The 14,080-nt window shown below is 41.2% G+C and overlaps 1 long non-coding RNA gene across 1 annotated transcript in view; it reads right to left on the reverse strand.

Moving 5' to 3' along the window:
• Positions 1–248: 248 nt before the first annotated feature.
• LOC144381343 (uncharacterized) overlaps positions 249–14,080 on the reverse strand; it is a 32,515-nt gene continuing 18,683 nt past the window's right edge. The window contains exons 2-3 of the long non-coding RNA XR_013446338.1: positions 2,279–2,443; positions 249–748 (exon numbers count right to left, since the gene is read on the reverse strand). This is a non-coding gene — a long non-coding RNA (uncharacterized LOC144381343). The remainder of the gene's footprint in view (positions 749–2,278; positions 2,444–14,080) is intronic.

Raw genomic sequence — 14,080 nt, forward strand, 5'->3', positions numbered from 1 at the left:
CAAGCTGCCCCAGAGCCCAAAATTACTATTGTTTAACACAAAGGTCAGCACATTTTTTCTCTGAAGGGCCAGATAGTAAATATTTTTGGCTTTGCGGGCCATCTGGTCTCTGTCACAACCACTCTGTCACTGTAGCACAAAAGTAGCCATGGAGAATCCAAAATGAACACACAAGGCTGTGTTCCAATAAAACTTTATTCATGGACATGGAAATGGAACTTTATTTAATTTTCATGTGTCCAGGTTAATATTATTCTTCTTTTGATTTTTTCAATCATTTAAAAATTTAAAAATCATTCTTAGCTTTCAGACCTGAGAGGTAGGGGGTCAGATTTGCCGATGGGCTCTAGTACGGACTCCTGGTCTAACATAATTCTAATTCATAGAAAACAACTACAACAACAATTTTGGGGGGGGGGGTACCTAGTATGTGACAGGTACTATGCTAGACCTGAGGACCATAATGGCTGACAAGATAGACATGGTCCCTGTCCTCATGGAGCACACAAATATACAATTAGAGAGAGTAATAAATGGCTATGAAGGAAGAGTACAGAGTACTCTAAATCATGACTTATAATCCAGACAAGGAGGTCAGGGAAGGTTTCCCTAAGGAAGTAGTCTTTGGTAAGGACTGAAAAATGAATATGAATTGATGAGGAGAAGTGGGGGGTGGGGAGGAGAAAAATCTTTCTGGTAGAAGGCATAGCACGTGCACCACCTTGATGGCACTGAAAGGCCTCTGTCCCTGGAAAATACAAAGTGAAGGGAAAAGAGACAAGCGGTTAAATTGGAGAAACAAGTAAAAGCAAAAGCATTCAGGGCCCGGTAGGTTTTAATTCAAAGTCATAGAAAGTCATGACATGGTCAAATTTGCATTTTTAAAAGATCACTGGCTATAGTATGGAGAATTGATTAGTAGAGGGCAACAGTGGACTACAGGTAGTCAAAGGCTTCTTGGCCCTGGACTCTATGCCCTAGAGCCAAATACTACTATTTCACCTATGCCAGGCACTGTTCTTAATACTTTACATGTATTATCTCATTGAAATTTCACAATAACCCATAAGAAGGCACTACCACCCTCCCTTTATCGAAGAGGAGACTACATCTCAGTTCTTCCCTTAGTGCACCCTCAGTTGTCTCTACGTTATAGAACTCTGGGACGTAATTGCAGGAGAAAAGTTAAGAGTGAGGAGAAAAGAGAGGCAGAAAGAAATGAAGAAGGTGTGTTCTATGGGACCATAGCCGTGGCCAGACCCAAGTCTCTTTCTCAAGAGATTATATTATTTACAGGGGATGAGGCCCAAATTCAAGGAGGTGGCTGCCTTGGGTATTTGTGGCTCAGTCGGTTAAGCGTCTGCCTTCAGCTCAGGTCATGATCCCAGGGTCCTGGGATCGAGCCCTGCATGGGGCTCCCTGCTCAGCGGGGAGTCTGCTTCTCCCTCTGCCTGCCACTCCCCCTGCTTGTGCTCTCTCTCTTTCTCATTCTCACTCTATCTCAAATAAATAAATAAAATCTTTTATTTTATTTTATTAACATGTAATGTATTATTTGTTTCAGGGGTGCAGGTCTGTGATTCATCAGTTTTACACAATTCACAGTGCTCACCATAGCACATACCCTCCCAATGTCTATCACCCAGACCCCCCCTCCCTCCACCCTCCTCCCCTCCAGCAACCCTCAGTTTGTTTCCTGAGATTAAGAGTCTCTTATGGTTTGTCTCCCTCTTTGGTTTCCTCTTGTTTCATTTTTTCCTCTCTTCCCCTGTGATCCTCTGCCTTGTTTCTCAAATTCCACATATCAGTGAGATCATAGGATAATTGTCTTTCTCCGATTGACTTATTTTGCTTAGCATAATACTCTCTAGTTCCATCCATATCGTTGCAGATGGCAAGATTTCATTTTTTGATGGCTGCATAATATTCCATCGTATATATATATACCACATCTTCTTGTCCATTCATCTGTCAGTGGACACCCAGGCTCTTTCCATAGTTTGGCTATTTACCCCAAAGATACAAATGTAGTAAATAAAATCTTTTTAAAAAAAATACTCATTCTTTCTCTACAGAAAAATCCTCAATGTAATGTTCAGGACACACTTACACTTAAAAGGTCCCCCTTGTTTATCTCAAATTCAGACCTAACTGGGTGTCCTGTATTTAACCTGGCAAGCCTACACTGTGAAAACAAACACATTTCCTCCTATAAAACTAGATGTCAGCTGGAGACACCTGGACCCTTAAGATTTAGAAAATGAGCCTGATGAGGTACCTGCGGGGCTCAGTTGGTTAAGCGTCTGACTTCAGCTCTGGTGGTGATCTTGGGGTCCTGGGATGGAGTCCCACACCAGACTGTGCTCAGCAGGGATTCTGCATGTCCTTCTCCCTCTGCCCCTTCCCCAGCTGGTGCTCTCTCTCTCTGTCAAATTAATGAAGTCTTAAAAAACAAAACAAAACAAAAAAAAAAAGCAAAAAAAATGAGCCTGAACACCTTATATAAGTCCAAAGGCCTTCCCAAGGATTTTTGTGAATTACCCAGGCAAGGGTGTGGAATTAGGGGTTCTGATTTCACCTTTGCTTCCAGGCTCAGTCTTTCTCACTGAAGACTCCCTTCTGAGTTCTTTTAATATCAAGAAAGCCAGCAAACATTATGGAAACATTATGAGGTGGAAGGATTCACAGAGAGCAGAGTTGAGTGGAGCCACCCTCGGGCACAGCCTCGCAAACAGCTCAGAGCAGTATTTCATTATACACTCTGTTCCTCAGAGTCCCTTCAGCCGCCTACCACCAATGCTTTCTCATGGTCCTGTGCCATGATCCCTGGGTCCTGCTCACCCTCCTGACATGCCTTTTCCCCTCCTCCTTCTTCTCAACTTTCTTGCGGTAGCCAAGAATTTCTCTCCTCTTACAGAGCAAATTCCCAAACTAAGCAGGTTGGACTCCTTTTCTAAAGCTTTGTCACCAGCTGATTTGCAAGACCTCAGGGTCTCAGTCACTTGTTGAGACATTCTTTCAGAACAAAGACAGTCTGAAATTGTCCCTAAGAAGAATTCTGATGCTAGCAAATGAGACAATAATCACTTTTTTCTTAAGTTGTTACAATAATTTTCTGCCAGCATGCAGGAAAAAGAAGGATATCTCTTTTGGTTGTATCCAATGGGGCCTGTTTTTACTCGTTATATTGTCCTTTTTCTTGAGAGACGTTTAACTGCTTTTTACCCTGTGACAACATACATCAAAAGTTCAGAAAAAAACAAATAGGCAGCATTTGGGATCCCGTTATGGATTCCAGATAAACCTGTATTTTTTTTCTCTGCTTTGAAATCTAATTCAAAATTAAAGCAAGTTACTTTTCTCAAGGTAAAGAAAGAAAGTTTTGGGAAACACATCACCATTTGCTGTAGCTGGAAGCACAGCCTGCTCCTTTCGGGGAGAAAAAAAAGAATGAAATATGCTATCACACGAACTCCTCAGAAGGCAGAAAGATGAAAAAAATAGGCTCTGTGGAACCAGAGCCTTGGCTCACATCCTATCCCATTATCTTTTCCAAGAATTATCTTCTAACTTTGCCTTTACTTGCCTATTTTCCAGGTTGTCCCGAGATACTGCAAAAACCATGTACAGACACGCAGTATATATAGAGATCCCGCCAGCCAACTAGAATAATAATATGAAGATTTGCGAGTACATGTTTCTGTGAGGTCATCTACAGCAAGATGAAGTAGAGTACTTAGTCAGTCTACAGGTACATTTAAAAATAGCTTAACTACAATTATCTTGATATTTAGCTGTCTATTGGTTAGTGGGGTTCTTTTGTTTGAACTATCCAAATAAAAGCCTTAATGTTTTACTGCCTCTCTGCAAGTGTAAATTTGGCCTGAGTTTCAGTGTGTTGATAAACTGAAATATATATATATTTATATATATATCTCACATATATTAATTATGTAAATGACAAGCAGATTAGTAATCCAGTAGCTACGCTGGTCATATAATCACAGAGAAGAACAGGCTCAAGCTCAAGGAGCAGAACAAAATGCAATTGATTTGTCATTTTTTCAGAACATTATCACCTCAGAAATTATCTTCTACATATAATAAAAATACCAATATAGTAAATATTTTTATCAGCCAACTGAAAAAATAAAATCCTCTTTCAGTAAACTTATACCTTTAACATAGAAAAAAGTCACAACAACTGAACACTATGTTAAATTATCCTTCAAAGAGACATCATCCCTTTAGAGAATTAGGCTCTTTCACTTGGTCAGGAAAACAGTATCAATCTTTATCTGTGAGGGTTTTTTCCCCCCTCAAGAAAATCCTCAACCTTCTACATCTTGGTATTTTAGCAGGTCACTTTTTCCATAAAAAAAAAAAGTTTTGCAAACCATATGTAGATATCTGATCACTGTTGTGAAATCCCACTCAACACAATTTAGTATTTTAGGTCTATTTATAGAAGTCCTGCTATGTGAACATTTTTAGCCTGTACGATGTCAGCCTGGTAATTTTCATGCAAGTAAGAAAACAATTTGTTCCAGCCTCCAAAATGGTACTGACATCAAAAGTGTCCTTCACACTGGAGAACTTGTGACTGAAGAGCTTCCAGCAAAAGCAGTAAAAATGGTGGCAACAGCATGTCTGAAAGTGGTGGTGCTAATGGGAGGGCAGTGGCTCTTCCTGCCCCTCATGATGGAGGCAGCTGTCACTGCTGAGGGATGGTGAGAGAGAAAGCGTCTAGGCTTCAAGTTAATCTCTGCCCCGGCATGGAGATTCTGCCACCCTCAGGGGATCTGAGCTGGTGTTGTTTTATTTTTTTTTTATTTTTTTAAAGATTTTATTTATTTATTTGACAGAGAGACACAGCGAGAGAGGGAACACAAACAGGGGGAGTGGGAGAGGGAGAAGCAGGCTTCCCGCAGAGCAGGGAGCCCGACGCGTGGCTCGATCTCAGGACCCTGGGATCATGACCTGAGCCGAAGGCAGACGCCTGACCATCTGTGCCACCCAGGTGCCCCTTGGTGTTGATTTTAATGGCAGTGCCATTACAGACCCCAACCTATTTTTCTAGACCTCAACTTCCACTATTCCCTAATATTTGGACCAAATTGGTCTATATGCTGTTCTCCAGGTTCCTTTATCGCCCTTGCCTATAGCACTGAAAAAAGTTCTCAGGAGAGTAGAGTCCAAGGTTAATGGAGAGGTCAAGAGAGTAGTCCTTAATCATAGTGACATTAGAGCAGCTGAGATAGAGAAGCCGGGCTGAAGCCCCTATAACCTGCCCTAAGAAATCTATAAATGCATCTGGAGAGGGTGAGAATTAGATAGACAACAGAATCATTAAGACTGCTCAGCTTATTCTATACCCATGGCCCAACAAGCCAAGTGGAACATAAATTATTTTCAGTGTTTGGAGACTGCATTGAAGTGTCTTTAAGGAATCTGGAAATGAGAGGTGTCTAAAGGTCATCTTGGAATTCATTGTACAACCAGCACAAAATGAATCACAGAGGAGAAATCCAAAGTCACCTAACACTACAAAATTTGTCTGTAATGGATAAAATGTGCCATCATACCTAATAAGACAAGAGTCCAACAGAATGGGGGTGGTTTGCCACAGAGGCAGGGAAGAAGAGTCCCAGAAAACTGCTGATGGCCTTCATCCAAGCCCTTACTGAGAGAGAACACCATGATTGAAGGAGTCCATTTGTCAATCCCAGTGGCAGGAATACTATTATTATGCATGTTCTACATGGACTAACTTACTTTTTAAAAAAGATTTTATTTATTTATTTATTTATTTGAGAGAGAGAGAGAGAGCATGAGCAGGGGGAGGGGCAGACAAAGAGGGACAGGCCGGCTCCCTGTTGAGCAGGGGGCCCAACATGGGCCCACCCTGGGAAGTGGGCCCACCCTGCAGCTCGATCCCACAATCCTGAGATCATTACCTGAGCTGAAGTCAGGTGCTTAACCAACGGAGCCACCCAGGTGCTCCCTAACTTACTGACTTCTTAAAAATCTCATGTAGTGCACATAAAATTAAAAAAGGACAAGAACCATATTATCCTCTCAATAGATGGGGTAACAGGGTGATGGGCATTAAGTAGGGCACGTGATATAATGACCACTGGGTGTTATGTAAGACCGATGAATCACTGACCTCTACCCCTGAAACCAATAATACATTATATGTTAATTAATTGAATTTAAATTTTAAAAAATACCATGTAGTGCTATATTGTTCAAGGTTCTGTGTTGCAAATGACAGATACCAACCCCAAAGAGCTTAAGCAAGAAGAGGAGCTTTATGAGAGAACGCAGGGATGTCTCCACAAAGAGTAAAGCTGCTGAGCCTCAGAAGGACCTGGAATAGGGAGCCAGCAGGCACTGCTCCAGCTTCTCTCTGGTGCCTATGGTCCTGGTTTCTGCTTCTCTGGGCAAGTCTGCTTCATTCCCCTTCCCCTCTCTCTACAGACCAGCCTCAACTGGTTCTGGTAGCACACGCACAGGCATCATTAGTCTATAATGGCAATCTCCCATCCAGAGTTTGTTGTTTGTTTTTTTTAAAGATATTTTTTATTTATTTATTTGACAGAGAGATAGAGAGCACAAGTAGGCAGAGCGGCAGGCAGAGGGAAAGGGAGAAGCAGGCTCTCTGCTGAGCAGGGAGCCTGATGCGGGGCTCTATCCCAGGACCCTGGGATCATGACCTGAGCCGAAGGCAGCCACTTAACCGACTGAGTCACCCATGTGCCCCTCCCGTCCAGAGTTTGTATCGCTTCATTCAAGCAAACAGACCAGACCGGATGGGATCTCTGAGTCTAATTGCAAATGTCTGGGTGAGAGAATCTGATTAGCCCCACCTAAATAAAGAATCCACCCCTTACCCACTTTCCTGTGCACAGTGGTACCAGGTCATAACATAACATGGATAGTAAAGGCCCACGTTTACAGAAGGAAGGAAGGTAGGGGGAAAGGGAAAGTGGTTATTCTTAGAGGAAGTGACCTACGAAGACATTCCAAAAAGTATCTTCTACAGGTATGGACCATTATTATCCCCATTTGTTTTAAAAGATTTTATTTTTACTTATTTGTCAGAGAGAGAGAGAGAGAGCACAAGCAGGGGGAGCGGCAGGCAGAGGGACCCTGGCATCATGACCTGAACTGAAGGCAGATGCTTAACGGACTGAGCCATCCAGGCGTCCCTATTATCCCCATTTTACAGGTGAGAAAATTAAGGCATTTGAGCTTATGCAACCTGCCCAAGGTCACAGAGCTAGTCAGTGGCAAGCTCAGGATTTGAAGTCAAGTCTGTCTGAGTCTTAATCACTATGTTGTAATGCATCTCTTATCCTTATTCATCAAGCAACCACTTTATTTAATATACTTCTTATGAGGGACTACTACAGGCATGTAGTGATTATACAGACTCCATATTTTCTAATTCTCATGATGATTATAGTTCTCATGATAAACTAATAAGTTGGCATTCTGGTTCATATGTCATTATTATAAGTTTGGGTAAGGTCAGTCCAGTCTTAAGAAATGGATCTGTTCTTCATATGTTGGTAAAATTGGATTTCAGAGCCTATTAAGCCTAGGACCGAGTCCCTTGACAATGACAGCTGTGATGGTTGTAAATTCCACCATTTGGGTCAAGCACACTCCTGGGAAGTTACTTCAAGGACAGTTGCTGGTCTTTCTGTCATGACAATCCTCTTCTTACTGAATGAAACATTTTGATTTACAATGATTGAATCTCTTTCTCTATTAGCCTAACAACAACAACAACAAGATGCTAGGTTTTTGTTTACAAACTGGGGAATTTTTATTTTCCATTCATCTGTGCATTCCACAATTACTATTAATGCCAATCATGTGCCAAGCAATGTGCTAGGTACTGTGAATGCAGTGAACAACACAAGCGTGGCCTTTGCCCTCAGGTTGCCTGTAATATAGACTAGCTTAGAATTTGAGGCAAGTAGAATTTCTGCCAACAGATTTTGAAAGGAGAATGAGAATGAAGGGAAAAAGTAGTAAATGGAAAAGAAATATGTGGGCCTTTTCCCACAGGAGAGATGAAGAACAAGGGAGTCGAGAAGAAGAGTCCTGGGTTGATTAAGAAATAACCCAGATGGGCGGCTGGGTGGCTCAGTTGGTTAAGCGACTGCCTTTGGCTCAGGTCATGATCCTGGAGTCCCAGAATCGAGTCCCACATCGGGCTCCCTGCTCAGCAGGGAGTCTGCTTCTCCCTCTGACCCTCATTATCTCTCTATCTCATTCTCTCTCTCAAATAAATAAATAAAATCTTAAAAAAAAAAAGAAAGAAAAGAAATAACCCAGAGATGGATTTCATGAGTGTTTATCAATATATTAATCACGAGAGCAGCATCTTCCATCTCACATTCCACTGGAAAAGAGAAGTACACTGTGACCCAAATAATCCAAATCAAGAGAGCCTTGGCTAAGGAGCAACTACCATCAGCGGCAGCTGAGGAACTGTCTGATATGATTATGAGCTTTCAGACATGTCTACGGAGTTCACTGCCTCATCAACAATCAATCAACAAATATATATAAGATTGCAAATGCAATTTGATTCGATTGATAGCTCTAGCTCTGAGACCCAGTGTGCTTAATAAACCACAACACTGCTAAGTTTTTGTCTATCCTAAAAGCAAATTCAGATTCTCTACAAGCCCTATTTCCCTCCTGTGACAGGAACACGTTTGGTATGTTCAAAGAAGAGCAGAAAGTCCAAGTTGCCAAATCAGAGTGAAGGAGAGGGACAGTTAGAGGGATGAGGTCAGAGAGGTGGGCCAATCATTACAAATCAAAATGTTTCATTCAGTGACTCATTAGGGCCTTGTAAACATGGATAAAGACTGAGTTTGTATTCTTAAATGTAATGCAAAGCCATTGTAGGGCTTGACTCCGATGAATGACATGATCTGATTTACCAATTAAAGGAGATCATTCTGGATTCTGTGTAATGAATGAATTGTGTAAGGGTAAGAATTGAAATAGAGAGACCTGTTAGAAGACTATTGTAAAAGACTGGAGGAGAGATTATGCTATTCTGGACTTGAGTGGCAACAATAGAGATGGTGAGATTTCATTAGATCCCGGATATATTATGAGGATACAGCTGATAGGACTTGATGATGGACAGAGTACAGTGAAAAGAAAGGAGTTCAGGATGACTTGCAGGTCAGTGGAGTGAAAGGTAAGTGCCGATTTTTGAGAAGGGGAACACATGGAAAGAAGCAGGTTTGGGGAAAGAAATCAAGAGTTGAAGTTAGAGATACCAAGTAGACATACAAGGCGAGTTATTGAGTTAGAGCTGGACTATAAGTCTGGAGCTCAGGGGAGTAGTTAGGGCCAGAGGGATAAACTGGGAAGCTTCAGTGTGTAGATGGTATTCAAGGCCATGGGACTAAGTGAGAGCGTCTAGGAAATGAGCACAAAGAGCATAGATGATTTTTTTTTTAAAGCCAATAACTGAGCCCTGATGTGCCAACCATTAACAGTCTTGGAAGAAGGACTGGCCAGTGAAGTAGGAGAAGCAGAAAAGACATGTGATCTGGAAGCTAAGTGAAGAAATGTTTAAGGAAGGATGATCATCAAATGAAATGCTATTAAGAGGCCATGCAAGGTGAGAACTGAGATATGACCACTGGATTTGGCAAGATAGAGGCTATTATTTGATTTTGACAAGAATGTTCTTGGAGGAATAGTCAGTGCAAATGCCAGAAATGGAATGATTGGAACTGAAAATGCAAGGTGACAAAGTGGAGACAGTAATAATAGACCATTTGAATGGGCTCCTGCAATAAAAAAGAGCAGGAAAATGTGACATTAGTTGAAGGGGACAAGAATACTAGAGAGAATTTATATCCTGTTTGTATGCTGATGGGGATGATTAAGAAGAGAAGGAAAAATGGTGGATGCAGAGGGGAGAGAGGATATTACTTGGCTGAAATCATTGGTGGGTCAAAAGGGCAGGATCTAATACACATGTGGTGATGCTGGCTTCAGATGGGAGCATGGAGGGTTATGACTGGTAACAGAAGGGAAGGCAAAGTGCATAGCTACAGATGCTGGTAGATGGACAGATTTAATGAAGAAAAAATTGAGGCAATTTTCTTCCAGTTGCTTCTATTTTCTCAGTCAAACCAGAAGACTGGTTGTTATCTGAGAGCGAGAAGTGGGGTGGGGGTTTTTGAGGTTTAAAGATGGAGGAGACACTGAAGTAACTATCCAGGACAGTGGGGAAAACCCAGAGAAATGTAACAAAACTGTTGCACAGGGTAAGATTGACTGGAAAAATGTTGGAAGAGCCATCTACATGGTTACATATTGTTCTCTAGCCATATTCAACTGATCAGTGCTGATGGGAAATAAGGAGTTATGTTTAAGGCAGCGTTGGGTTTTTTCAATAAGAGAGTGAGAGGGGCAAGGCAGTTGTGGGTCTATGCAATAGACCTGATTACAGTGAGCTGCACAAGGAGAAAAGACCATAACGCAAGTGGAAAAACGGACAGTGACGAAGTGATAGACCAATAGATTGGCTGCTCCAAAGGGGTTGATTGGGGTGGTGGTGATGGTACGACTAGAAAGGTAAGAGATGATTGATCAGAAGAGTAGGGAATACCAAAACTGGAAAATTTTTGAAAGTGATGAAGTGATGTGGTAGAAAATTCTTTGAGGCATATGCTGAAATGTAGTGGAGGAAAATAATATTGAAGGTGGGAAGATTAAGGAACTCAGAGGCTAGGGAACACGTGGATATGTACATGGGTACATGGATAATTTTTGTGGATGCTGAAGTCACCCAGCATAGGAGCATAGTACAGGGTAGTGGTGGAGAGAAAGACAGAAGACCAGAATCTAAAGTCTTCATTGACTAAGGAAGTTAGCGAGAAGCGAGTAGATGACTCAACATGGAGGGTTGACAGTATGTGCTTCAAAGACACTGAGTTGGTGGTTGTGGCAGTGGTCATTGTTATTGTTGTTCTGGGAGGAATGAAAAAATACCTAAAAGCAGCAATGAGAAACACAGACCTCACCTCTAGGTCCTCCTCTGTGAGCGGGGTGTAAGAGAAAACACCGCTGCCATGTGAGAGCCGAGGAGGAAGAAGTGTCTTCAAAGGTGAGCCCAGCTTCAGTTAAGGAAAGAGGAACCATGCATTCCAAAGCACAGAGTGGAAGGGTTTGCCTGGTCAGGGAGGAGTGGGAGATTGATTCATATCAGTGGATGTACTAAACTCTATGAATGATAATGAATGGTCCAGAGGCTTGGACTTCTGTTTGTAGAGCTGTGTATATAAGGCATTTGGCATAATGTGATTAATTCTGATGGTGGCTTAAGAGAAGGTGGGTTATCAGTCTTCATTGTAGCCTCTGCTTTGTGCCTGATTTCTTACTAACACTTTGGTTTTTGTTTGTTTTTTTAAAGATTTATTTATTTATTCAAGAGAAGAGGGTGCAAGCCGGGGTGGGGGGCAAGGGGCAGAAGGAGAGAGAGAATATCAAGCAGACTCCCTGTTGAGCATGGAGCCCTATGCAGGGCTGATCCCACGACCATGAGATCACAATCTGAACCAAAATCAGGAGCCAGATGCTCAATCAACTAAGCCACCTGGGCGTCCCTTTACTAACACTTTGCAGGAGAGAGGCAGGTGGTATCCTGATCCCTAAGAAGCCGCAGCTTTGTGGTCCTTCCTTTGATCCTACTGAAGGTGGTGAGACAGTAGGGAGAGGGCTGAGTTTTACCAAGGCCAGTGAGTTCTCATGGCCATGCCTAAATCCTGAGCCTTTCCACAGATAACTCCATTAAAGCCATCAAGAACACATTCTCTTGGAAAATTCTTTCCTTTCCTGTCCAAAAGCATATGCTGTGGCTCCCAGGCACATTCATCAATAGCTTAATTAGCTTTACTGTAGTCTGTTTACCCTATGAATCCTCCACTATTGAGAAGAAAAAACATGATCTAGGAATGGCATTGGCCTTTCCTACGTTACACCAGTGAAAACTGATGTGATGTAACAGCTCTATCCCAAAGGACTTAAATCACTAAAAAAGGTCTTATCATGGATGTTCATTAAATTCCTTAAATTTCATGATAAAAATAGTATATATGAAAATAGTAACTGTTTAAAGTATATTATTTTCTCTTTGACAGTTGCTATCTTACTTTGTATACACCAAACACATATTAACAGTTACCATCAGTCTGGATAAAGTTTAAAAATACAAAGCAGCAGGGCGCCTGAGCGGCTCAGTCTTTAGGCATCTGCCTTCAGCTCAGGTCATGGTCCCAGGGTCCTGGGATCGAGCCCCACATTGGGCTCCTTGCTCAGGGGGAGCCTGCTTCTCCCTCTCACACTCCCCCTGATTGTGTTCCCTCTCTCACTGTCTCTCTCTCTGTCAAATAAATAGATAAAATCTTTTTAAAAAAAATACAAAGCAGCTTAGTACAAAATAAATTAGCAACAGTTCTGAAAAAAAGAAAAAAAACAAGAGAAAACCTTGAGGCTGCTAGGTGTTTATCCAACAATGAACTGTTCTGGATAAATAGAAGGAAGACAAGAGTTCAAAGAATTGAAACTCGCGTCCCAACAAGCTAAAAGCTATTAAAAGGGCCTGAGTAACAGCCTTACACCCCCACTCCAACAACTCTTAACACAAATTCATGACACAGAATGATGTCTGAAACAATGGGTGCTTTGTTCTAAAATTTCAAGTCCAAGGTGTTAATCTTACTAGTGGAGTTTGGAATTCCCAGATGGTTGGGCTCAACAACTGATTAAACATGCCTAAGTCTTGTTGGGACACAACCTAAGGTTAACACAGGTGGTCAAAACAGTCAATTTTAAAATGCACTCTTGTTATAGCGATTGCGAGGAAATTAATGAAAGCTAAATGCAAATTTATAGTGGAGAGACAGGTGAAAAATAAGATTTGATTAAAAGGACTTGAAGTTAGAAAGGTTCCACAAAAATTTAAAACAGATGACTCTTGTATGCTCAAACTTTTCCATTTTTACAACTCCATCTATGTCCATTGTATAGTCATTACTCCCTTTGAGAAATGCCTCTTCTTCAGACTTTTTTCCTCCTCAAGTCCTTTCCCAAAGCTGTTGCCAAAATCAACTTCCTCTGTTGCCCTTCTGACAATGTCACTCCTTTTCTAAAACTCCCTTTAATGGCATTATGCTGGTCTTTGTGTGAGCGGCAGATTTCTTTCCCTGACTTTAGGACAAACACATTATTCCTGCCCAGATTTATTTAAGGCTCCTACGTTGTGGGGTTTTGTGTGTGTGTGTGTGTGTGTGTGTGTGTGTGTGTACGTGTTTTACAAATCCACATGCCATTTTCCTCTCTATGTAGACTGAGTACCTTTCAGCTTCTCAGCTTTTTAACATTCACTAATGTTTAGATTGTAAACATGCAATTCAGTTTTAATAAGAGTTCCTCATTTTATCTCTACCCTCCCCTTAACCCCCACCCCAACACAAATACATACACACTAAAAATCTCTAGTGCTATTTGCCTTATTCAAATTTCTCTTGAAATTTGATTATTTTTGCAAGAACTATACAAATAATCATCTGCACTGAAATTTTTTGTCTAGTAAAAACCAAACAACATCAAAAACAAAATGCTCATAAAGGATGAAAATAAGATTGTGGAATTTCCCTAAGGAGTGAACAGATTTTTCAGAATGAGTCACAGGAAAAAATATCTAATATTACTATCATGGGCAACTTCTAGGAAAAGGTTCTGAAACAACACCAATGCTATGCTCTTTTTTCTTCTTTCTTTTTTTTTTTTAAGCTAGAAGACCTAAATTCAAGCCCCAGCTTGGTTATTTGCAAATTCTGTTATTTTTGTCATTTAATCTTTTTGACCATCACGTTCTTGTTTGTAAAGTGGAAATAACAGTATCTATATGACTTTTTCTGACGATTCAATAGCATTTGTAAATATGCTTTGTAAAGTAAAAAGTGCTACACAAATACAGATATTATTATTACTTCCTTCAAATTTTCCCTTTGACTGAGAACTT

Source organism: Halichoerus grypus, chromosome 3, assembly GCF_964656455.1.
Source record: "Halichoerus grypus chromosome 3, mHalGry1.hap1.1, whole genome shotgun sequence".
Lineage (NCBI taxonomy): Eukaryota > Metazoa > Chordata > Mammalia > Carnivora > Phocidae > Halichoerus > Halichoerus grypus.